Source organism: Ambystoma mexicanum, chromosome 5p, assembly GCF_040938575.1.
Source record: "Ambystoma mexicanum isolate Mex_15411 chromosome 5p, UKY_AmexF1_1, whole genome shotgun sequence".
NCBI classification, from domain to species: Eukaryota; Metazoa; Chordata; class Amphibia; order Caudata; family Ambystomatidae; genus Ambystoma; species Ambystoma mexicanum.
Genome location: NC_090930.1, coordinates 1,195,341,139 through 1,195,364,782, shown reverse-complemented (window position 1 = coordinate 1,195,364,782; position 23,644 = coordinate 1,195,341,139). Strand labels below are relative to the sequence as shown.

At 43.7% G+C, this 23,644-nt stretch overlaps 1 long non-coding RNA gene across 1 annotated transcript in view; it reads left to right on the top strand.

Moving 5' to 3' along the window:
• The window catches only part of LOC138481488 (uncharacterized), a 129,354-nt gene that overhangs the window by 93,588 nt on the left and 12,122 nt on the right, over window positions 1–23,644 (top strand). Inside the window, exons 2-3 of the long non-coding RNA XR_011274256.1 lie at window positions 12,052–12,190; window positions 12,471–12,601. This is a non-coding gene — a long non-coding RNA (uncharacterized lncRNA). The remainder of the gene's footprint in view (window positions 1–12,051; window positions 12,191–12,470; window positions 12,602–23,644) is intronic.

Genomic DNA, 23,644 nt, shown 5'->3' with positions numbered 1-23,644 from the left:
TACAACTTGAAATGGGATATAGTAACTATTTCAGGGCCCTTTTGTTAGACATGAAAAAACACAGTCTTGAGATGATAGCTGACTCATTTCTACAATTTCTCAAAAAACTAAATAACATGGCAATCTAACTAAAACAATATCAATGATTTTTCAGTGATTTTTCATTACATTGCTTTATATGATTATCTTGCATATAGTTAATTTGAACATGACTGCTTCTTGCTCGTATGCTGTTTCATTACAGTTCACAAGCAAAGATGGTTGAGGTGGTTCTCCCAACTAAAAGATTATGTTGCAAACACCATTAAAGCGGGAGCCCAGTGCAGATGGTTTGAACTCTCAGTTCCATTCCACGCATTATCATTCTTTCAGCGTGTGCCAAGAATCACGGTCTGTGTAAATGCATTTGTCATGATTGTGTGTTTGCTTTCATGTGCAACTTCTCAATAGCTGAAATGAGATTCATGCAAACTTAACTCCAAGTTCCTCATGTGTTTTTCCATTACACCTTTTAAGGATGCTGGTCCATGTACTTTTCCAAAATGAATTGTTAAATAACAAACTCTTTGAAAATGGAACATAATACAGTTGATTCGAACTCTCACTTCAATTCAACATGCAAGCATGTGTTCCTCTTTTTCAAAAGATCATGGACCATGTAATTTTGTTCGTTATGACTGCGCATTGACTTTCTTATGCCACTTCCTTTTGTGATATTTAATACTGTAATCACCATTTCAATGTGATCATGCTATTCTTTTTAACTGAGGATTATCCAGAGCCACCAGTATTTCATGTATATGTGTTAAATCATCATGCATGTTCACACGATTGTTTGCAATTATCTGCAGTACATAGCAATTTTCAAATGCTTCATCTATGTTTTATTTTAGAAAACACCCATAATTCTGCATCTCATTTACACCGTTTGGGCTTAGGCGATATAAGCTATGTATCCATAAACATTTGCAGTGAGGCAAGCCAGTTACTGCCTAAGGCACGTACGGAAGACGCGAGCGGAGCAAGTGCTACTGGGAATTGAAGTCCCAAGCTCAGTACAATTAAAATGAGGCATGAAGATGCCCAAGCCAAATTTTTGAATCAAAATAAATGTTTGCAGCACTATATTCAAAGGATAAAAACACTGATGCTTTAAAAAAGTTAAAGCATTCTGCACTTTCAAATTTTAATTCCAATTATCTTGATACTCCAAAAACTTAAGCCGTTTTTAACTAATGCAGTAAATCACACAAAGAGTTCAAATTAGCTGCTTCATGTATCTCAGCCACCTACAAAGTGATGGCAGCTTCCCAAACAGGGTGGCAACAAGGATTGCACTATGAACAAACCCATGCACTATTACCAAATGTAATGTCCAAGCATGTACTAAATTGGTATTGCTATATTGATGACATCTTTTTGATATAGGATGACACAGCTGCAAAATTCAAGAAATACTCAACATATCTTAATAAAAACTCCTTTGGACTACAACTTGTGGGACACATTAACAAAACAGAGATCTCCCTTTTGGATCTCGTTATTGGCATCAAAGAGAAAAAAAGTGAGACACAAACTTACATAGGTGAATTCAACTCTATTGGCTACCAGCTGCCCCTAAGGACCACCATACAAAACATCCCAGTTGGGGAAACCATAAGGCAATGCGTAACTGTAGTGGAAAAGATGTAGCCAAGGCCTAGATCAACATGGCTAAGAATAGATTTAGAAAACGAGGCTATACAAACAGAAATATCAATGAATCAGCTCACAAAGCAAAGAATAAAACAAGAGAAGAGCTCATTCAAACAAATAGAGATGTCAGCAATGCACAAACAGGCACCCTTGATAAAGTTACATTTATCACTAGATACAGTAGTGAAAGCCATCAAATATCCAAAATACTTAACAACCACTGGCAATTACTAACAATGGACGAAACACTCAATACATACATTGGAACCAGACCTTACATCATTTACTGTAGGCCTCCTACCCTAGGCAACAAAGTATGCCCCAGCTAAATTATAACATAATAACCCATTAGTAACTGGCCAGAATCAACACAAGTAAAGGGTTTCTTTAAATGTGGACAGTGCAGTATGTCTACATATGCACATGTCAATACACGTACATTTCCTGTCTTCCTGACCACCAATCTGCACACAATTGACATTAAACACTTTCTGAATTGTCGGAGTAAATATGTGAATTATATCATTATCTGTTTGTGTGGGAAACTGTATATAGGGAGTACGATTCTTAAATACGAGAGCACATGAGCACAATTGGAAGTCAAGACCCAAGACCCAAGATTACCACCATCACTGCATTAGAACGAAGCACACCAGATGGACAATAAACAAAACATCACATTCCTGGTAATAGCTCATGTCAGACAATCAATAAGAGTTTGCAACATGGAACTCCTACTAAGGAAACTAGAAACTAAGTAGATTTGTAAATTATGCACTACGATCCAAGAACTTACTACAGACAATTAACTGGATGTTTGTCTCTGAAACAACAATGGGACATGTAATATCCTAAACATGGAACTTACTGTCTTTCAGATCGACAGATATATTACAAATTGCTTTTAACTATGGTAGAAATATGTATATTATAGAATAATGTATCAATATCAAAAATGATCAGGATGTGAGACCCTAGAACAGTTAAACAGTTTTGGACATATTTATTTAAATCTCAAAAACAGTTTTTAGAAATTTACATTGCTTTCGCTAAGCACGAAAGTGACACGGACAGTTTTTATACAAACAAGGGGAAGTACAAGTATGTACCATCCTCAGAAGTGTGGAAGAAGAGTTCCCTAACAAATTGCACAAGTGAGTACAATGATTGGGTGAAAGATAACTCGAGTAAGTGCTGGCCGAGGCTGCTATTCAGTCCGGGTATACATAAGAACGGTGTACACAACACTATATAGAGACATACAAAAAAGGAGTTTCGACAGTTGTTTCACAGATTATCGACACTGTAGTGTTTTGGCCACAGGGGCTTGATTCGAGCTTGTGCATGTGGTGGCCTTCATCAGGAGATACTTGTCAAGTGAGTCTGTCCGTGGGTGTTCTCTGTGGGTAAGACAACAACTGTGAGGATCTCAATACATAAGTGTTGAATTAGAGGTTACTAAATAACGGCTGATTGATGCCTGAAAAGTACACCAAGTGGTGTATTTGAAAGTACATCTTACCGTCAAACAGAGGTAAGGCGGAGTAGCTGTGCTGTTATTGTTCCTGGTATTGGTCCTGGGAATCGAGGTGTGATAAGTACACCGTGGGAGGTAGACCTGTAGTGCCAGGATCTAGTGTTCCAGAGGGCACTAGGCTTATCATTACCCTTGGATAGAATAGAGGTGGTCCTAGGAGCGGCACCAAGACATGCTATTGAATTGTAGAACTAACCTGTATATCTTCTATATGTATCCTACCCAAACTGCCCAATGTAAATAGGTTTCTGGGATGGTACCTGGATTTGTTGCGTAACACCCGGATACAACTGGGTGACACATGCTTAGAAGATGAGAGCTCCGGAGGATACTTGTTTTTCTGGTATGATCCCTGTCATTTTGTTTGCTAAATAAAAGACACTGGGCCTCATTATGAGTTTGGAGGTAGCCATGCCGGTTTTGGCGGCATGGCTACCTCCAAACTCGGGTCCGGGTCCCACAAAAGGGGACTTACCGGGCCATTCTGACCTTGGAGGGCCCGGTAATTCCCTTTCGCGGGACCTGGACCCGGTACATCCCCATTCGCATTTGAGCCCCCATAGGGCTCAATGGGAATGGGGAGGATGCTAACAACGGCCCCGTTAATAACGGGGCCGTTGTTAGCATCCTGTACTGCTAGCGGGTCCCGCTAAGTACGTCTGGTCTGACCAGGCGTCCAGAGCGGGACCCGCTACAGGACTCGTAATGAGGTGGCCCGGTAAGAACGGTGCCAGTCCCTTACTGGCACCGTTGTTACCGTGGCCGCACTCGTCGTAATGAGGCCCAGTAACTTTACCCCATTGCTGAGTCTTCTGTTTTTGTGGTGGGTGTCATTGATGGGCCCAAGTGTTCTCTGCTGATAATTGGGGTGACTGCAAGAGGACACCGACAACATGTTGGGATAACTGCTAGAGAACCCCGGCCACACCTATACAAATTAATATGTCAGAAACGCATTATATCAACTGGATTAAAAGGTTTTTCTGGGAGACCACAAGGGGCACAGGCAAGATGGCTGCCTGAACGCTGTGCTCGTCCTGTGAGCCCCTCGAAATACAAAGAAAAACTTTATTTATGCATGGTTAATTGCTTTGAAAGGGATCCCATCATCCCTGGGAACCCTGAGAAGTGCAGAGATGGAACCCGGTGCACAGCGACAGATACAGAGGCTGAGACACCGGCATTGGCGATGACCAGCCTGTGCAATGTCTACAGGCTTGGAAGCTGGCTGAAGATGTGCACTGGGGTGATCAGGGCCGGTCGTTACGAGGAACGGAGAAGCAACAACTTCTGCTCTTTGGAATATGTCTCTATTTCATCCCGACCTCCTATCATTGTCACTGTTTGGTTTTCTATCAATCCACTGGTGCTCAAAACCCCTTTTTCCCTGAACTTTTTTATGAACCAGAGGGAGAGGAGGAAAAGGCATAAGGGGAGCCCCAAACATGCAGGGAAGCCAATTTCCTACTTGTGAAGGTCTGAGAACACCCACACAACAATCCTGAGTATTACAACAGCATATATTGTAAAATGTATAGCTGCTTCCGGCACTCACAGCCAAAACAGTGCATTCAAAAAACTCCACCTTTCCATCCTGCAGCTGGGTGTCCACCTGCGGAAAACCTGTTTTAAACTGAATTTACTCCTATCAAAACACTCCCATTACTCATGCCAAAACCAGCCCACTCATTCTAGTGGGAACTCTCTTAACCTTGACTTTTTCAGATGATGTCCCATCCATTTAGACGCAATTTTCTTTGCTGAAGATTTTCCAAATAATAACATCAGACTTGAAAATATATTGTTGAATGGTTTAGGCATTTACTAACATTATCCTAAATATTTGATATCCAATAACAAAACTATCATATGCAGGGCCTCATTACATGTTTGGTGGTAATTTGGCACTAAATCCTCAAAATTATCACCAAACTCAATTACTGTTACCGCCAGTTGGTCCCACGGATTTGCTGTGGGATTGCAGGTGGTGGTAGGCTAGTGTAATTCCTCATTTTTGGAGTCTGTAGGACTCCATCAGGTTTCTGACAGAATTATTGCTAGTGGTAATTACACTGTATTAATACCGCACATTTTTGGTGGTACAGTGGCGGATTCACCTCCAGCTTTTTCCTGACATTAGTGACATCATTTCCTACCAAATGTGTTTTCCTGTATCTTGAATACGAGTTACCATAAAATCTAGAAACACTGTTGCGCTCCATTTTTTTTACAATGTCAAACTTCAAAAAGGTACGAGGAGATTTTTGACAGGGTTATGCAAGCAATATTTTGGCCATTCATATGAAGGATTATGATGTGTAGTTATACACATCAAGATAATGTGTACTGTTTGCAGAATTAATACGGTGAGGTGTACAGGATAGACACCAGCTGGCTAGTCTATTTCTGAAACAACACCAGTGACATGCTCTCTGCGGTTTATAGTCATAATGTCGAAAAAAAAATGTCGACAGACAAAAATGTCGAAAAAAAAATGTCGAAAATAATAATGTCGACATCCTATACTTATAATGTAAAAAGTCATTTTTTCGAAAAAAAAATGTCGACATTTTTTTTTTGACATTATGACTATAAACCCTTAAAACTATCAACACCTCACCCAACACCCCCCTGCCACCCCCCCCCACGCCCCCCAACCACCCTTTCACCCCTCACACTCAACACATACCATTTATTTATTTATTTATTTATTTATTAAATAAATACATAAACTAAAAAAGGATCATTTACTATGGGGGGGTCCCCCCCCAACCCCCCCTCACCCAACACCCCCCTGCCACCCCCCCCACACCCCCCAACCACCCTTTCACCCCTCATACTCAACACATACCAATTATTTATTTATTTATTTATTTATTCAATAATTAAATAAATAAAAATTGTATTTGCTATGGGGGGTCCCCCCCCAACCCCCCTTCACCCAACACCCCCCTGCCACCCCCCCACACCCCCCCAACCACCCCTCATACTCACCACATCATATATATATTTATTTATTTATTTATTTATGCATGCACTAAGTTAAATTTCGAAAAAATATCGAATAATGTCGACATTTTTGTTTGTCGACATTATTGTTTTTCGACATTAATTTGTCGACATTTTGACTGTCGACATTATTGATGTCGACATTATGACTGCACACCGCTCTCTGCACCCCTCTTACTTTAAGTCACATTTGGAAATGTTTATGTCTCTGATTGACATAGCTAGATTTTATTTTTAAATGTTTTCGATTCAGTCTATTATGTAAACGATATACTAGATATTGATACCAACTTGGGTTTGGGCACATTTAATGGAGTTTATTAGGTAAGAACGATTTAATATCTAATGCAGATTAAAATATATTTTTAGCTGAGAGAAGAGTCTGTATTTTGGTTAGAATATATATTAAGTTCACTATTTTATTTCTCTTTCACCTTATTGCAATGATATATAAAAAAGATACTTAAATATATTAAATAGAACATGTTTCATTTTCTTTTTTAGAAGAGGTAAGGCCCTCTGTTGAAACAGGGTTTTGTACACCCGAAACGCGCTGAGCAAGAACAGATCCACATTACATTTACGGAAATTGTTAGGTTCCATCTGCTATATAAACACACATTGCTAGAAAAGCTTTAAATAAATAAATAATACATTACTATATATGAATTTCCTTTACTGAAAGACACCATAAATGACTGTTGAAGATTAGTAAATTGTTCTCGATATGAAAGCAGATTTATTCAACTTTTTTGTATCCCTTCTTTGCAGATTGTTTGCTACATGAATATATTCATGATATATATATAATATAATTCAATACTTTATTTTCAGAGTTTAAGTATCTTGAATTGTATATAATTTGCAAGGAAGAGTGCTTTTTGTTTAGAGTGAAAGAAGTTTACAACTGTGTTCTTTTTTTCATTGCACCTGTGCTAGTACCAGCACAGAGGCATTGGGCCTGATTGTAAGTTTGCCGGTCCAGAAACAAGTATGCCTGTAAGCTCACTGGCACCCTTGTCTCCTGACCGGCAAACTACTTGTTTGCCTGCTGCGGCTGCTGAGGCTGACAGGCCTGACCCTGCCAGGCGAAGCGGCCACGGTAGGCAGACTCTTCACAGAAGTGCTGTCACCAATAACACGGTGCCGGTGCTTCCGAGTCCCCACTCTCATAGTCCTATGGGACTCTATGGTAATGGGAAGTTACATTTTACCGGCACCTGACTTCCCGGACACCAGTAAAATTTGACAAGTCTGGCGACAACCCGCCGGTAGCACCGGCAGGGTTACCGCCGGACTCGTAAAAGGCCAATTGTCTTTCTGTCATGCTTGTCAAAATATTGGATATAGTTTGGAAAATGCTACTCCCGTCCCGCTCCTTTTTTTCATTGCATAGCGTTTAGGGGTAGGGGCTCAATATGAGTTTTGCTGTACTACTCATGGTAATACTGACAGTCTCCTTTACCGTCACTGCATTAGGTAAGCATGCACCTACTGGAACGGTTTGCATGATTTGGTGTCATGTGGACTCATCTGTTATTCCCCATTTTGGAGTCCATAGCACATCTTTGAGGTATTAACCACATGTGGTAATATTGCATGTGAAATACTGCATACGATAACACTTTTGTGCATGGGACATTTCCTCTACACAAAAGCAGGTATACCTGCAAAGTGTCATCGACGAAACTCGCTATATCTGGCAGAGTGGTAAAGCATGCAGTTTTTCCACATGCTGAATTTGTTTTACCTCTACCACCAAACTCATAAAGACCCCAATTCAAAATGTGCACCTAACAACCCTACAGCCATTTTTCTGTAGCCTCTGTGAAGCCAAGTTTAATTTCCTGAGGTAGTAAAAGAAAAATGTAGCTTGTTCATATCAACTTGAAACTTTATTCTTAATTTCTGTAGGTGTTGGGGAAAAAGTGTAGAGTGCAGTGGGGTCTGTATTTTATCATCCATTTCAGTACGAGTCATTTACCTTTTGAAGTATTTTCAATGCTTATTCAGCTACAAAGAGCCTGACTTTTAATAATCTGACCAAAACACGCTACACAAAATACCTCTCCCACTCGGTCTTCGACCTTCCTTAAATGGGTCTTCCACTTCCCTTAAGGCACGTGTTCTCTCTGGCAGAAAGATTTACCCAAACAAAATCTAGATCCTTATGGTATGACATATATTTATTCTTCTGTAATGAGGCAACTCACAGTAATTCACCTTCCTGCACCAGAATCTATCTACTGCTCCCTCTCCTTCTTTGTAATGCTAACTTCCACCCCTGTTCTTCACTAGTGGTGGGCGGAACTGGAAAAATATGCACTGGTTTTCACCAGCACTGTTCCGCAGTCACCCAAATTTCACTCACAAACTGGAATTTTTCACTTTGTGCTGTTATGCGCTGGGTTTTGTGAATTTCACGCACCATTGCCCGTGTTTGCCCATGTGAACCTTTCACCAGCGTACCAGCATGTTTCGCGAGCCAGGCCGTTTCATGCAAAGTTTTGAGAATGCTGCATGCCATTGGTAGATTTCTCCTGTGCAAACTATTTGTGTGTTACACCAGCATGTTACGCAACCCAAATGTTTGGTCGCGGAAGGAACGCCGAAACATTTTGGTTTCATAGTGGTGAAACGCGAAACATTGCATGAGTCTTTTTGAGTCGCAGGTCGCTATTGCAACTTAATGGAAACCATTGGGGAATGGCCAGTAGTGGGTGGGTTTCATTTTACCTGTTACCTTTGTGCCAATCATTTGAGGCACCAAGGTAGCAGCCTCACCCAGGCCACTCTAAATATCAGTGCTTTTTCTGGTGTTTTCATCAATAATTACCAGTTGCTACCAGTTGCCACCAGAGAAGTATTATTAATAACATCCCAAAGGGATGTTAGAGGAAGGAGGAACTGTAGTGAACAGAAGTACTTTCAAGAAGAATGTTATTTAATCATGAATAGGTTTCGGGAGAGAGGATATTCGGAATCATGTGTCCCTAAAGCGTGTGACAAGGTCAAAGCTATGAGCAGGGAATCTACTCTGGTACACAAAAACAGATCAAGTGAGCATAGTGTTAACACCAAACGTATCACTAAATATTGCAAAGACAGAAATAAAATATATCACACACTTAACAAGCTTTGGCATTTATTGCACATGGACAATGATTTTGAAAGCTTTATTGATTCAAGACCTGGGATTATATCCTGAAGAGCGCCTGCACTTAGAAATAAACTCAGTCTCACATTTTTGCAAGTTGTGAAGCATAGTACCAATACAAGACCAAACTAGTTGCGACCATTGGCATCAGGATTTTCTAAATGTGGCACCTGTTCGATGTGCAAATATTAGCACTCAAATACTAAAGAATGTTTCAGTGATTTAAGTCTCAAAACTGTGATTAAGGATGTCATAAACGGTTGCACCAGATTTGTCATATATGCTTTTAACTGTGTATGCAAGAAACATAGGGAGCACAATCAGAGAACTTAGAGTATGTATACGTGAACATTTGGCAACCGTTGAGAGTCAAGATCAGAGATTCCAGCTCGCCATGCAATGGCAGAATTTCCACCAGATGGATGATAAGAAGTGCATTCCGTTCATTGGACTCCAAAAGGGTTTGAACATGCCCTTAATGCAGTACATGAGACAAGTGTTTTCTTATGATCGACGCAGACGCACTACATACTTGATGTAATCCATTCTTGCAATTCAATTGAGTAGCACTGGTAGTTCATGCCAATGTGTTTTGTGTTGCGTAATCTCGACTTTGAAATTGGTTGGCTTCTGCAATTTTGATTTTTAAGATGGACTGCCTATATTTTTGAGGCTTTATCATCTTGATCCAAATTGATCAATATTGGTCGTATTATGCTATATTGTTTGCTTGCCACGTGCGGGTCAATAGTAGAGGTTGGCCGATTGGATGATCATCATTTCATGAAATATCATGTTATCATCAGTGCACTGCTATTATATTCATTGATTTGGCATCTCGCTTATTTACAGTTCCCCCAAAATGAAACGCTCTTGATCATATTCACCATGAATATATTAATGATTTACTTTTTGGTTAGCGCGCATATGTAAATACTGGCTGTCCCTGCAGCGGAACTTGCTTCTATATTATACGTTTATTTAGTATCCTCATATTTTCTGTGTGTTGGGATGCGTGCTTTCTAGTTACACCGCCATTACGAACAGTATATGATAAGAGTGTGAAATACGTGTGACATCACGGTGCATATTTAAATAAGCTTTCAAAATGGCACCTGCTGAGAAAGCAAGCAGGACGACGGAACGTTGAGTCTCCCTTAATCAAGGAGGCCCTTTATTTTTGTGAGCTTGGTAAGCCTAGCATTACATCTGGATGTACCTTTGAGGTCAGATAGATTTGTTCTGTAAAGCATTTGCAAAATTCTGGTTAACCATTGAGATGCACGAACCATAAAGTCATTCTTTTCTAAGAAGTCGCTAACTCAGGTCTAATGAGGTGAGCATGTTAAGCCAGCGAGGGATTTGGTGCACATTATTTCACTCAACAAGATATTAACTGCTATTTACGATTTGCAGCCTTAGGGCCTCATTACACGGATGGCGGAGAACCATGGCGCTATTAGCGCCATGGTTCATGCCGGTAAAATACCGGCACCCCCTTGGCGGAAAGGGGAATTACCACCCCATTCCAAGTTTGGCGGTGCGGTAATTCCCACTTCCACCATTGCCCTTCCCCATTCCCATTTTTGCCCCATAGGGCATAATGGGAATGGGGAAGGCGCTAATTGCGGTACCGCAAATTGTGGCACGGTAATTAGCTCCCTGGGTCCCTTTGCGGGTTTGCTTTTTGCAGGCGTTAAATCCCCCAACCCGCAAAGGGACCTCGTAGTAAGGCGGTAAGGATTTACCGGTACTGGTATTTTACCGGTACCGGTAAATCCTTACCGCCATCCGTGCAATGAGGCCCTAGTGATTTCACCAACCACTCGAAATAGAAACCTCTAGAGAAATGTAATGTCCGCCCAGTGAGGTGAGCAGCTAGCTTTTTCATTCTTTATATGCTTATCTGTACAAGAATTAATTGGTTCATACTTTACACTGAACAATGCATTTCCTGGACATAGGGATGATCATGATGGCACATGGGCTAATGTTGAGGCTTCTTAGCAAACGTTTTAATTACGGGGCACTTGCTATTATATATGTGTTGTACACCATGAGAAGGACTATGTGGTTATCTCTGAGGTGTAGTTACACTCACTGCAAATAGCAATTACTTAATATCAATTGTACATAAATGTAAGTTGTATTCTATGTAGAATTACTTATTCATGTGAAACCACTTGTTCTGATCCTCTTATTTGCCTTTCTCCCTCTTTTTTTCTCTTGTCTGTTATCTGCTGTTCTCATGGACATTGTGGAAATTCTGTTTTTTAATTTTGTGGGTATTTCCTAATATGATTCGGAATATTACTTGCATGTGGAATGTATATCATACAAATGCTGAACTATGTACAGGAAACAATACTGTTAGCTATTTAATCATACAGTAGTAATCTGTGTTTGTTGTTAGCACAGCCTTCATAATGACTGAAACAAGGTCAAAATATGTGTTGGTTTATGGGCATTGAATTTCAAGTATACAATTAGAAATAGTTTCTTAAGAGCATAACAAAAATCCTTAAATCTCAAGCACTGTTTTTTGTTCATTTATTGAGAGAAAAAACATTTTTATAATCTTCTCATACGCAATCAGATAACTCCAATTGATCGTAATCTATGAGTATTGTAATTAACACATTATCCAATTTAGGCACGCACATGGAATAGAGTATAGTACTCTTATCACCAGTAGCAGTTGGCTTCCTCTGTAACTGGCGATCAAAGCAACCACGACAACCACAATGACCATGCTGTGCTTGTACTGCTGTTCAACCTCATTGCATTGCTAGGTAAGCACGGCCAAAGTCAACTTGCATTGGGGGATGTGGGCAAGGTGTATATCACTTATGCATGGGGGACTTGTATTTGAGTTGTGTTGTCTCTTACTACTTCTACATGCCCCTCAAACCCCCAGATTTATTAGGGATATATGTAGGGTAGCAGGGTTCACTTGTGTATTACTCATGCATTGGGGTGGTGGGATCAACTTGTGTATCACTTGTGCATTGTGGGGGGGGCTTGCACTTGAGTTGTGTTGTTTCATCATGCTTCCACATGCCCGTGTTACAGGGAACGTAAGCACTTGGCTTACTCTGTCACTGATGTCTACGTGGCTGGCTTGGGCACACTATGACCAAGGCAATCAGGGTGACCACCATGACCGCGCTGAACTTGTACTGCTATTCCACCTCATTGCATTGGTAAGTAAGCATGGCAGCGTAAACTTGTGTATCGCTAATGCAATGGGGCAACTTGTGTATCACTCATGCATTGTGGGGGGCTTGTACTGGAGTTGTGTTGTCTCATGCTTCCACATACCCTCTTACCCCCACTTTCATTAGGAATGGGTGTAGCGTGGCAGTGTTAACTTGTATATCACTCATGCATTGTGCAGGGCTTGTACTTGAGTTGTGCAGTCTCATCAAGCTTCCACATGCTCCCTTAACCTCACTTTCATTAGGAATGGGTGTAGGGAGACTGGGTCAAATGTCTATTGCGCATGCATTGTGGGGGTCTTGTACTTGAATTGTGTTGTCTCATCATGCTTCAACCTGGCCCCTTTACCTACACTTTCATTAGGGACGTGTGTAAGTTGGCTCAGCTGCTAATAGGCTGTGTACATTGCTTTTTCACAGGACCAGAGCAAATAAAATAACATGGCCATTTCTGCACACTCTGTCTTTCGCGCTTGCTTTGGCTGATATAATCAACACGGATGGTGATGCTCCTCTACATTCCTGTGGGTCAACACAGTCACTGGCAGTGACACTGGCAACTACTGATGTTTGCCATGTGCCAATGGAGAGAGCCTGTACAAAAAACAAAAGAGTTGATCAAGATACGCACTGGCTGATGAGGACCCTGATGACTGAACGGCTGAAGAATCTTCTGTCATTAAAGACCATGAGGAAGTCATTTGCCCCTAGTCTGCAACAGCAATCAGCAGCAGCAAAACATCACTCTCTCATCAATGGCACCAACCACACACCTACAAACTGACTGCAGTTGTACCCCATCCAACAGAAAGTCTACAGTATGGTCTTACTTCACGGCTGACAAAGAAAGGAGCAACGTTGCAGTTTACTCCTTATGCAAAAAGGTTTTATGCAGGAGCAGGGCAGGGTCACATCTCGGCAAATCGGGCCAGATAGCCCATATGAAAGACCACCATAGGTGAATATAGAGCCAAGCGGACAAGAAGAGAAACAGTATCAACCAACACAGAGTGCTACGACAAAAACCCACACTGCAAGCAACATGCTCCAGCCAATGCGTATAGTGTCTTTGGAGAAACAAACGCCTTATGACTACAAACATCAGATTGCACAGCAACATGAGGCTCACACATCAAAGATGCTTCTTGTGGATCTGCTGCCCTTCTTCTTTCCAGAGAACTTGGGATTCAAAGAACTGATAGCATCTGCCTTACCAAGGTAGAAGATACCAAGTCGGCATTATTTCTCCAGGGTTGGTGTTCCAGTTCTGTATTAAAAGGTGGTGGAATAGCTGCACAAGGCTCTGCAAGGGACGGAGGCAGAGATGGTTCACCTCACCATTGACATGTGAACTAGTGCGCAGAGCACTGCCTACTTGACTGTAATGGTACATTGGCTCACCTTTAGTAAACCACAATCAAGTAGCACAGATGGGTCCCCAGGCATACCACACACTCCTTCAAACAACCTGCACCAACACACAATGCTATGCCTGCAGAGCTTTGATCAAATGTCACACAAGGCATACAGACATTCGCACAAAACTTGAATCAGTTCTTGCAGAATGGCTTGGTTCACACTCTCTCAAAATTGGATGTTTTACTGTAGACAATGGAAGCAATATTGCGTTTGCCCTGAACCAGGCTGAGATAACTCACATTCCATGTGGTGAGCATGTGATTAACCTTGCCAAAATTCTGCTGTGTGCGCGCAAGGTATGTGCACAGTTCAGCCGCTCCTATACCGCGTGCAAGGCTTTAGCCCACTTCATGCACCATCTGCCACACCACCAGATCAAGGTGGAGGTCATCACTTGCTGGTATTTCACTCTCTATATGTTGAAACACCTCCTAGAACTATCTACACACAAGAAGACCCATAGGGCTTCTGGACCATATGCTTTGCCCCAATTTCTTAACACAAAAGGAGTAAAGCCCCACAACACTTATTTATATCTTACCTGGGCTACCAAATAGATTACATGTCCCTCCAACCAAGCTCACTGGCCCTATTTAGGTGCCTTTCCCTAGGGAACGCTGATGTGCCACCTGTCTAGGGTGAGGGGATAGTCAAGATGCTCACCCTAGATCTGAAATATGACCGAGCTAGCAGGCATTAATATGTACCATGGAAGCCTCAAGAAATATAAACAAATGTCAGGTCAATTTATCAGAAAATTAAGCACGAAAGGGAGTTAAAGACTTTAATGCTCCCTACTCATCTGCGTTTCAAAACACAAAAAAACACTTGGTTAGAGAATGGTTGTCCAACCCATTCCTGGATATTTCCTTCACAAAGAGTCAACTGGTTTCAGTTGGTTAGCAGATTGCTTCTCTCCCACTTTCTTCAGGACCCGTCAAGTCTTAAACATTCTTCATAGAGGATGGTCAGTCACTGAGTAATTTCTAGGGCATCAGAGTTTCTTGCCACACTCCCCATAGTTGTCAGATGTAACTGCTTTTAAAAGAGGAACAGAAAAGCATGCAATAATGATTGGTATTGCATTCTCTTCCTCATTCGAATATCTATAATTAAATATACAATTCTGCTATATTTCTAGGTTTTACTCACCAAAGCGTAATGAGGTAAAAGTAAGGTTCCCGAGGTATATTCCTCTCCAAAGAAGGAGGCAAGAAATTCTGATGCCCTGGACATTACTCCGTGATTGACCATCTTTTTATTTTTTTATTTATTGCACATTTGTAAGGCGCTGATACACAAGTATTTCCAGGTGCCACAAGACAGAAAAGAGGGAGTGGGGGACAGGAGAAACAAAACAATAAATGGTTCTACTAGGCCTTGTGATATTATGACTATGCAAGTGCAGTGAAATAAGTGCAGGGGGAGGGGGCAGGTCAGGGCGGAAGGGCTGGGATAAGGGAATGAGGAGGGAGATGTGCAGGAAGGCTGGGGCCCCGGGGGCTGGGCAAGTGCTGAGGGGATCCCCAGAGGGGCAAGTACCAGGGGACACAGGGGTAAGGGTCAGCTAGTGCGGGCGCAGGGTGCACCAGATTTAGGCTAGTTACCAGGGGTCCCCGAGGGCAAGTGCTGGTTAAGAGGTGCTGGGGTAGACTGGACGAGGAGGGCCTGGCCCCTGTAAGGCACATAAGGGATCAGACAACAGTCATAGCAGCAGGGGGACATTAGCAGGGGAGGGGGAGAGGGAAGGAGGAGGAGAAAAGGAAGGTCTTGAGAAGTTTCTGGAACTTAAGGGAATCCGGCTCAAGTCTGAGAGGGACAGGAAGGCTGATCCAGAGGGAGGCTCCAGCCGAAGAAAGAGACCTACCCCCACTCTCTGCTTGGAGAAATGACTGATCTGCAGAGAGTTGGAGCTAGAGGATTGAATGACTAGCAGGGAGTAATTTAGGCAGAGAAAGTTGTATGCAGCAGGGTCTCAGGCCCCAGAATGCCTTGTGGATGATGCCGAGGGTCCTGAATTTTATCCTTGCAATCAGATTTTAGGCTGGAGAGATGCTGTTCCTGGGCTTGAGGCCAAGGATAAGTCTTGCAGCCCTATTCTGGATTAGTTGAAAAGGGTGAAGGGAGGAAAGAGGCAGATTGAGGAAGAGGCTGTTGCAGTAGTTCAGCCTAGAGAGTACCAGGGCTCTGGAGACATTGAGCTTCTGGGGAAAGGTGAGGAAAGGGAGAATTCCTCTGAGGAGGTGGAGCTGAACGTTGGGCTTCGGGGCAAGGTCTGTGAAGTAAGGGGAGATGAAGAAAGCGGAGATGAAGATGACCCCAATGTTCCTCACAAGAGGGTGAGGGAAAGGGGTCCAATGAGGGCAGCCAGAAGGTAGGAAGGAATCAGCGAGCTGGCGTTCCAATGAGAAGGATCTCAGTCTTGCTGGCATTAAGGCAGAGATCATTTGCAGAGCACCCTGTCTGAATAGCAGACAAACAGTCAGTTATGAGAGAGGAAGAAGAGGAGGTAAAGGAGGGAGGGAAGCTTAAAGGAGAGCTGTGTGTCATCAGCATAACACTGGCAGTGACAAGAGAAGGTATAGATCATGTGGGCCAGAGGGGCAAGGTAGATATTGAAAAGCCACAGTGATAGGATAGAGCCCTGAGGAACGCCGCAGGTAGAGAGTGAGGTGGCGGAGAGGAAAGGGCCCAGTTGCACTTGGGTAGGTTGGTTAGGAAGGAAGGAAGTCAGCCATGCCAGTACCCATTCCATTATGCCTAGGGTGTCAAAGAGATAATTTATGAGGATGGCATAATTGACTGTGTCAAAGGCAGAGGAAAGATCGAGGAGTATCAGAACAGAGGGAGAGTTGGAATCAAGATTTGGGAGCAGGTCTTCAAAGGTGTTCAGGAGTTCAGGAGAGCAGTTTCCGTGCCTCTGGATGCTCTGAAGCCAGACTAGTGGTCGTGGAGACAGCCAGCAGATTCAGTGTGGTTGGTTATTTGGGGGATGACCAACTTCTCCCGGAGTTTGCCCAGGAAAGGGGTGATGGAGATAGGGCAATGGTTAACCGAAGAGTCTTGATGAATATTAAAATCACTAAGGAAGAAAGGTTTGGGGGAGGAGGTGAGGAGAGAGGAGGAGAGGTCAGCCCATTCAGAGAGGAAAAGGGGCCATATAGTGGCGAGAGTGAGGGAGAGAGTAGGAGAGATACCCAGTTTTCAGACGAGGCAAAGGTAGAATAAGATTGAGTGGGAATGATAGTAGCAGGGACCTATTCAAGGAAGACAAGGGCCACTCCACCTGCAGGCCGGTTAGTCCTAGGCTTGGAGATTATCTTGTATCCCTCAGGATGTACAGTGTCAAAAGCAGTCACAGAGCTGGCATTGAACCACGTCTCAGTAAGAGCGAGGACGTCAAGGTCAAAGTCTTCAAGGAGGTGACATATGTCAGATGAGTGTTGAACAGCAGAGTGAGAATTGAGGGTAGCTAAGTGGAGCTGGTTGCCATCTTTAATGGTCTTCCGAGGTGGGCTACAGGGATGAGGCCAGAGGGGTGGCAGTGGGAGGAGTGGCAGGAAAAGAGAGGAAGTTAATGAGAGACAGATGATATTTTGAAAAACAAAGGTTTCAGCCTATGTCAGCTTTTGTTCCTTTTCTAGAGCAAATCCTTTGTGCTGTTTTTAGATTTAGATTCAAGGGTCTGCACTTAGAATGCCTATATTGTGGCTGAGACAATATGAAATCAAATTTGTAATTATTATAGTTGGCACTCTTTTGGATTGCGATCCCGGAAAAAATACCATAAAGTTTCTGATATAGTTCAATTTGTTTATTTTGTGTTTTGCCAATTTCTTCATGTATTAAATTCATACATTTATAAATTGCAGTGTTCTTGTTCCATACTTTCAATATGTGTTATATTCATCCACATGTATATAACTTTGTGTTGTCAATAGTAGAATCACACATGTATATACAATTCCAAGATAGTTTACATAATATCCCAACACGTGTTTCCCCACAGCTTTAACTGTTGTTCTTCAGGAGAGATTCCTTGTGGTTATTTATTTGATCTCGGGTTGATATCAGTAGTTTAGCTTATTTTCTAATCAGCATTTTCTTTGAAGTTAGATTTTCAACAAATCTCTTTTCTTACATATGTAGGTATTGCCCGCAGCAAGGTTCGATTGTCTTGGTGCTGGCTCGATCCGAGATGGCTCTCCATCTCGGATCGAAATAAACAAATAAACAAAATAAACAAATTGAACTATATCAGAAACTTTATGGTATTTTTTCCGGGATCGCAATCCAAAAGAGTGCCAACTATAAAAATAGAAACAGATGATGCCTATACAGAAGGAGCAGGCTGGGCTGAGAGCCCTGGGCCATGATAGTGCCATTCTGGTAGACATTAATGATGCACCTAGAAGATGAGAAGTATGGCAACAGAATTTCCCATCTGGTACCACTGTTAATGGGCGAGGAGGAAAAAGGAGATAGGACACTGACCATATGGGGAGTCCATAGGTCAGGAGAAGGGACAGTGAAGTGGATGTCAGTGATTATCTGTCAGGAGGAAGCATTGACTTAGGTATCAGTAATGGGAGGCCTGGCTTGGAGGTCAAAAGCGCTTTCTTAAACATTTTACTTCCAGACTTCGAGAGAGAGGTAGGATAGATGATAGAGTAACAGAGTAGATTGGGGAGACAGAGAGCACCATGTGTACAGGCAGTGGGTGGGAGGGGTCAGTGAGTGGGACTGCACTGTGCAAGAGGAATTCACCACGCGGACCAGCAGTCAATACAAGGGGGATAAAACAAAAATAAAGTAAGTTAGGAGTCCAGGGAGAAAGGGCTTAGGTTACAGCAAGCAGTAGTATCACAAAATAGTATGATGGGGGGAATCAGGTGAAGGGCCTAATTTATAACACTGACGCAGAATGATACAGAATGGCCAAATTTGAGAATTTAAAAATGCAGCTGAGGGGCTAGGTTTGAATACAGTCACAGGTATAACAAAATGCCTAAATACAAGATTTTAAAAATGCACCTACAGGGCTAGGTTTGAATACAGTCACAGGTCGATTTTCCAACAGATGTGTAAAATGCTGTAATTTAGGGCACAAAAGCTAGATGCGATTTTCGAACATGTGGGCAAAAAGCAAGATTTAGTGAGGCATATCCAGAAATGGAGAAACAGGGATAACAAATAGACTGCAAGCAGCATAAGTAAGGTCTGCAGTTTCCTTAAAAAGCATTCCCAAACATTCAGAGATTCCAAAACACCTTCAGGTGGCAGTCAAGAAGGGGAAAGGCTGAAATGGAGTCACGGCACAGGAGCCCTGAGGAATTGTTTGAGTGGGGAGAGGGACAGCGTTGCAGATGGGAATGGCATACGAGTTCAGGAGAGCACTTACTTAGTGAAGAAAACACAGCATAGAGGTAGAGTTAGAAAAGCACTGGGAATCACCACACGGCCGGTAGGAATGAAAAGTCTTAGCCGTGGAGTACCAGGCAGGGGCAAGGAGGTAATGCGAGGGAGGGAGACAACTCTTACAGCGTGTGCCAGCAGGGGGAAGAGGGATTGGAGGCTTTGGGCAAGCGCTGCTGGGGAGAGGCAAGGTGCAGTGTAGGGAGACCATCAGAAACCCGGCACCCAGCAATCCTCTATGAAGAATGTTTAAGACTTGAAGGGGACTGAAAAAAGTAGGAGAGAAGCAATCCTTTAACTCACTGAAACCGCTTGACCGTTTTTGAAGGGATGTCCATGAATGAGTTGGACACCCATTCTCTAAGAAGTGTTTCTTAGTGTTTTTTAACGCAATGAGTAGGGAACCTTAAAGTCTTTAACTTCCGTCCGTGCTTAATTTTCTGATAATTGACCTGAAGATGTTTTATATTTCTTAAGGCTTGCTTGGTACATATTAATGTCTGCCTACTTGATCAGATTTCAGATCTAGGGTAAGCATCTTGACTATCCCCCGCACCCTAAAGAGGCGGCGCATCAACACTACCTAGGGAAAGGCAGGGCCAGTAACTGTGGTTGGAGGGTCATGTGAGCTATTTGGTAGTCTGGATAAGACATAAGAAAGTGTTCTGGACCTTTACATCTCCTGGAACAACACCTTGCCACATTTGACTATTGCATGGCACCCGGGCAAGCAAAGGCACTGGGTGGCACTCATCTGTAAGCAAGCCCGTGGCACTTGATTGGAATTGTCTGCAAGGTACTTTGACCATTTGAGGAGGCAACTGTGAGGGTGAGCCGCAATGAAGAAGGCCTGCATGAAATCCTGCCACTCAATGTTCTTCTTGGGAGTATTCTGGAGAACATACAGCGTGGGTACACAGTACAAGAGCATGCAGAGGCCGAGGAACTGGGGAGGCTGTGCAGGAAAATGTTGATGTGCTTGTAGTCAGACCCACGGATCAGTGTAAATAGAAATAATTACTTATACCTAATTGCAACTTTTCTGGACCTCCGGTGCCGGAGCATGTTTCTGTTCTTTTCCCTGAAGGGCAGCCTGCCTCCAAAGCTTCCAGGCGAACAAAACCACTTGAGGACAAACTAAAGGAAGCCTTCTCCAACACAGGCACTGGTCCCGCCTTTGTTATGCTTTTGCCATCTGTCGAGTATGGGGCTCTTTGGGTATTTGTCACATGTTGAGGAGGGCAGTCCTTGTGCCAGGGCATCAGAGACTCTAGTGGCATAACTGAAAGATATGTCTATGCCCCACAGGTGAGCCCCTGCAGTACTGGGAAGGGGAAAAGGATGTGTGGGCCAAACTTGCACGAGTTGCTGCTGAAGACCTTAGCGTCCCCCCAGCAAGTGCCAAATCGGAGCGTGTTTTCAGTGCTGTTCGGGGATGGTGACAGACAAGAGGACATGCTTGTCTAGAGCCAGTATTCAGAGATTGAAATTTCTAAAAATGAACAAAGCATGCATACCCAAAACCTCTTTTCTGCCACCAAACCCCCTTCAAGATCGATATGCAAGCAGCAATGATGACGATGGGTTGCAGTGGTGAATATGGCTGTGTATTGCATTTAGAATTCCCTTCTTCACATCACTACATTCTTCTATTGAAAAGGAAAGTGTTTGAAGTAAATGAATATATGTAATAGTGTGGATTTGTACTTACTTGCGTTCTTGCATAGAAAGAAATATCGTTCTTTTTGTCTACATTTTGTGTTTTTGTATTATTGTATAAACCACAAAGTGATGGTTAGTTGTGAATGTGTGGATGCGCCTTGATCGCACCCTCTCTCTAAGTCTGGGAAATGGCAACACTTGCTTGCCAATGCCACTGCTCCCGCACAACTGGCTCTCCATCCTGCGGAGGAAATAGCAGACAAAGTAGTGGTTAGTTGGTAAATTGTGTGCATGTGTGTGTGTAAAAGACAAAGAGAAAGATAGTCAAAAACAGTCAAAACTAGATGCTGATCCTTCTCTGGAGTTCTAGTCTGCAAGGGCTTCCTTGTCTTCTGGCGGTGCCGCGCCAACGCCACAGCTCCCTCACAACAGGCTCTCAGTCCTGGGGAGAAAACTAAAGACATAACAAGTATGCTGATCAGGGAAAAATGCTGGTGAAATGGGCGGCTCTGGCATTTTTCCTGAACCAGCATCCTCTGAGTCTGCCAGTAGAGGCAGTGATCTACTGGCAGGCCCGACCTGCCGGGAGTTCAGGCCCCTACCGGCAGAGAAATCACTCAAGCACCGGCACTGTTAACAAAAGTGCTGGTGCTTCAGTGGTTCCCATTCCATGGAGTCCTATAGGGCTCCATGGAATGGTAAATTACCACCGTTGCTGGCACCCAGAATATCCCAGTTACACTGGGATATATCGGGCACTGGTAACGGTAAGGCGAGTCTGCTGGAAACCCACCAGTAGCACCGGCGAGTTACCGGCAGGCTCGTAATGAGACCCAAAGTGCTGGTTAGTTGGGAAATTGAGTGGAAAGTGCATGTGTGTGTGTATATGTGCCTAGGCATCACCCGCCTCCTACTGGTCCTGTATTTCTCCTCTGCTCTGCTGAGTTTCGGCGGTGGCTGAGGCACTTGTATGTGTGATGCATCACTCCTCATTCCTCATAGCCAGTTAGTCTTCATGGTGGTGCTTCTTAATGTGTTTGTGGCAATAGCAGCACCTCGCTACACCCCAGAAGCAACCCACAGAACAGGCAGAATTGAATCAAGCCACTGAGGAACGGCTCTTAGCCCTGTATCGGCACTAACTGTGATCCCACTACCCAACAGAGCAGGAACATCAGGGACCTGAAGAGTATGTTTCAGTGAAGTACCTCACCCGAGGTTGTAGGCTCCTTGCTGAGGCACTTTGAGAAGTGCCATCCCTCGTTGCTTCTCTGCCAGTCATTATGGTGGAGGTCACCACTCTTGTGGTTAAAGTCATTGTTCTTGCGGTGGTGGTGGGTGCACTACCTGTGGTTGTCGTCATTGATGGTGCGCCCTTGTAACCTCTGAGGATCTTGTGATGTTTTTCCAGGTGAAGGCACTTGACCCATGTGCCAAGCAAAAATGTCTGGGAAATGCTCCCCTTCCAACTGCAGTGGAGGCAGATGACAGTTGCAGCAGCCTTGATCATGTTGGCTCTGGGTGAAAGGGCAAAATGGTTCCAGGTCCATGACTTGCCAGCAGCAATGGTGCCAGTGACTGGTTCTGTTAAATGCTGGTCTGCTGGTGCTGATGGTGGCTGATGGTTCGGCAGTGGTGTTGGTGGGAGACAATGATCTGGCAGTCGTGGTGGTGGCAGATTATAGCCCTGCAGTGCTGGTGGCAGCGGATGGTCTGGCACTGGTGCTGTGAGGTGATGGTCCAGCGGCTGTTGGTTCTCTGGTGTGGTTGGCAGTTGCTGGTCCTCTTGTGAGTTCAGCGACTGATGGTCCAGTGGTGCAGATGGTGGCTGCTGGTCCTGTGGTGTGGTCGGTGACTGCTGGACTTGTGATACAGGGGCGGCTGCAGGCCTTGTGGGTCAGGGGGTGGCTGCTGGTCCTGTGGTGCGGGAGTCAGCTACTGGTCTTATGTTGCTGGTTCGGAAAATGTTGGTACTGTGGTGCTGGCTTCTGGACTAGTAGTGGTGGTTGCTATCCTTCTCTGCTTCTGTGCTGGCACTGGGCCTGATCCTCCTCCTGCTCACTGTTGGTGATGCAGACTTTACTTACAGGTCCCTTGACTGGCAAAGGAAGGTCAAGCCTTGTAAACGATGTCTCCTCATCATCCTCCAGGACAATGATGGAGGCCTTCTCAGAGTCTGATTCGTTGATGGGGTCATTTGCTGATGCGGTGGTGACAGCTTTTAGTCCAGTGGTGGTGGTGCCATCTGCTGATGCTGTGGCAGTGATGGCTGCTGGTGCGCTGGCGGTGGCTTCCCTCTTTGTCTTCTGTACTGGTGTTGGCTGCTGTGAATCCACCTCAGGCTCCTTAACTGGTGACAGATGTTCGAGGTGTGTGAAGTAGGAGGTTAGAGGAGTGACACCCTGTTATGCCTCTCCCTCCTCCTTCTCCGCTTCATCTTGTCCAATGATGGTGACCTCCTCAAAGTCTGACTCCAGGGCGGCGGTATGGCAGAATGCAGGCAGCAGTGCTAGGCTGCCAAACATGCTCTAG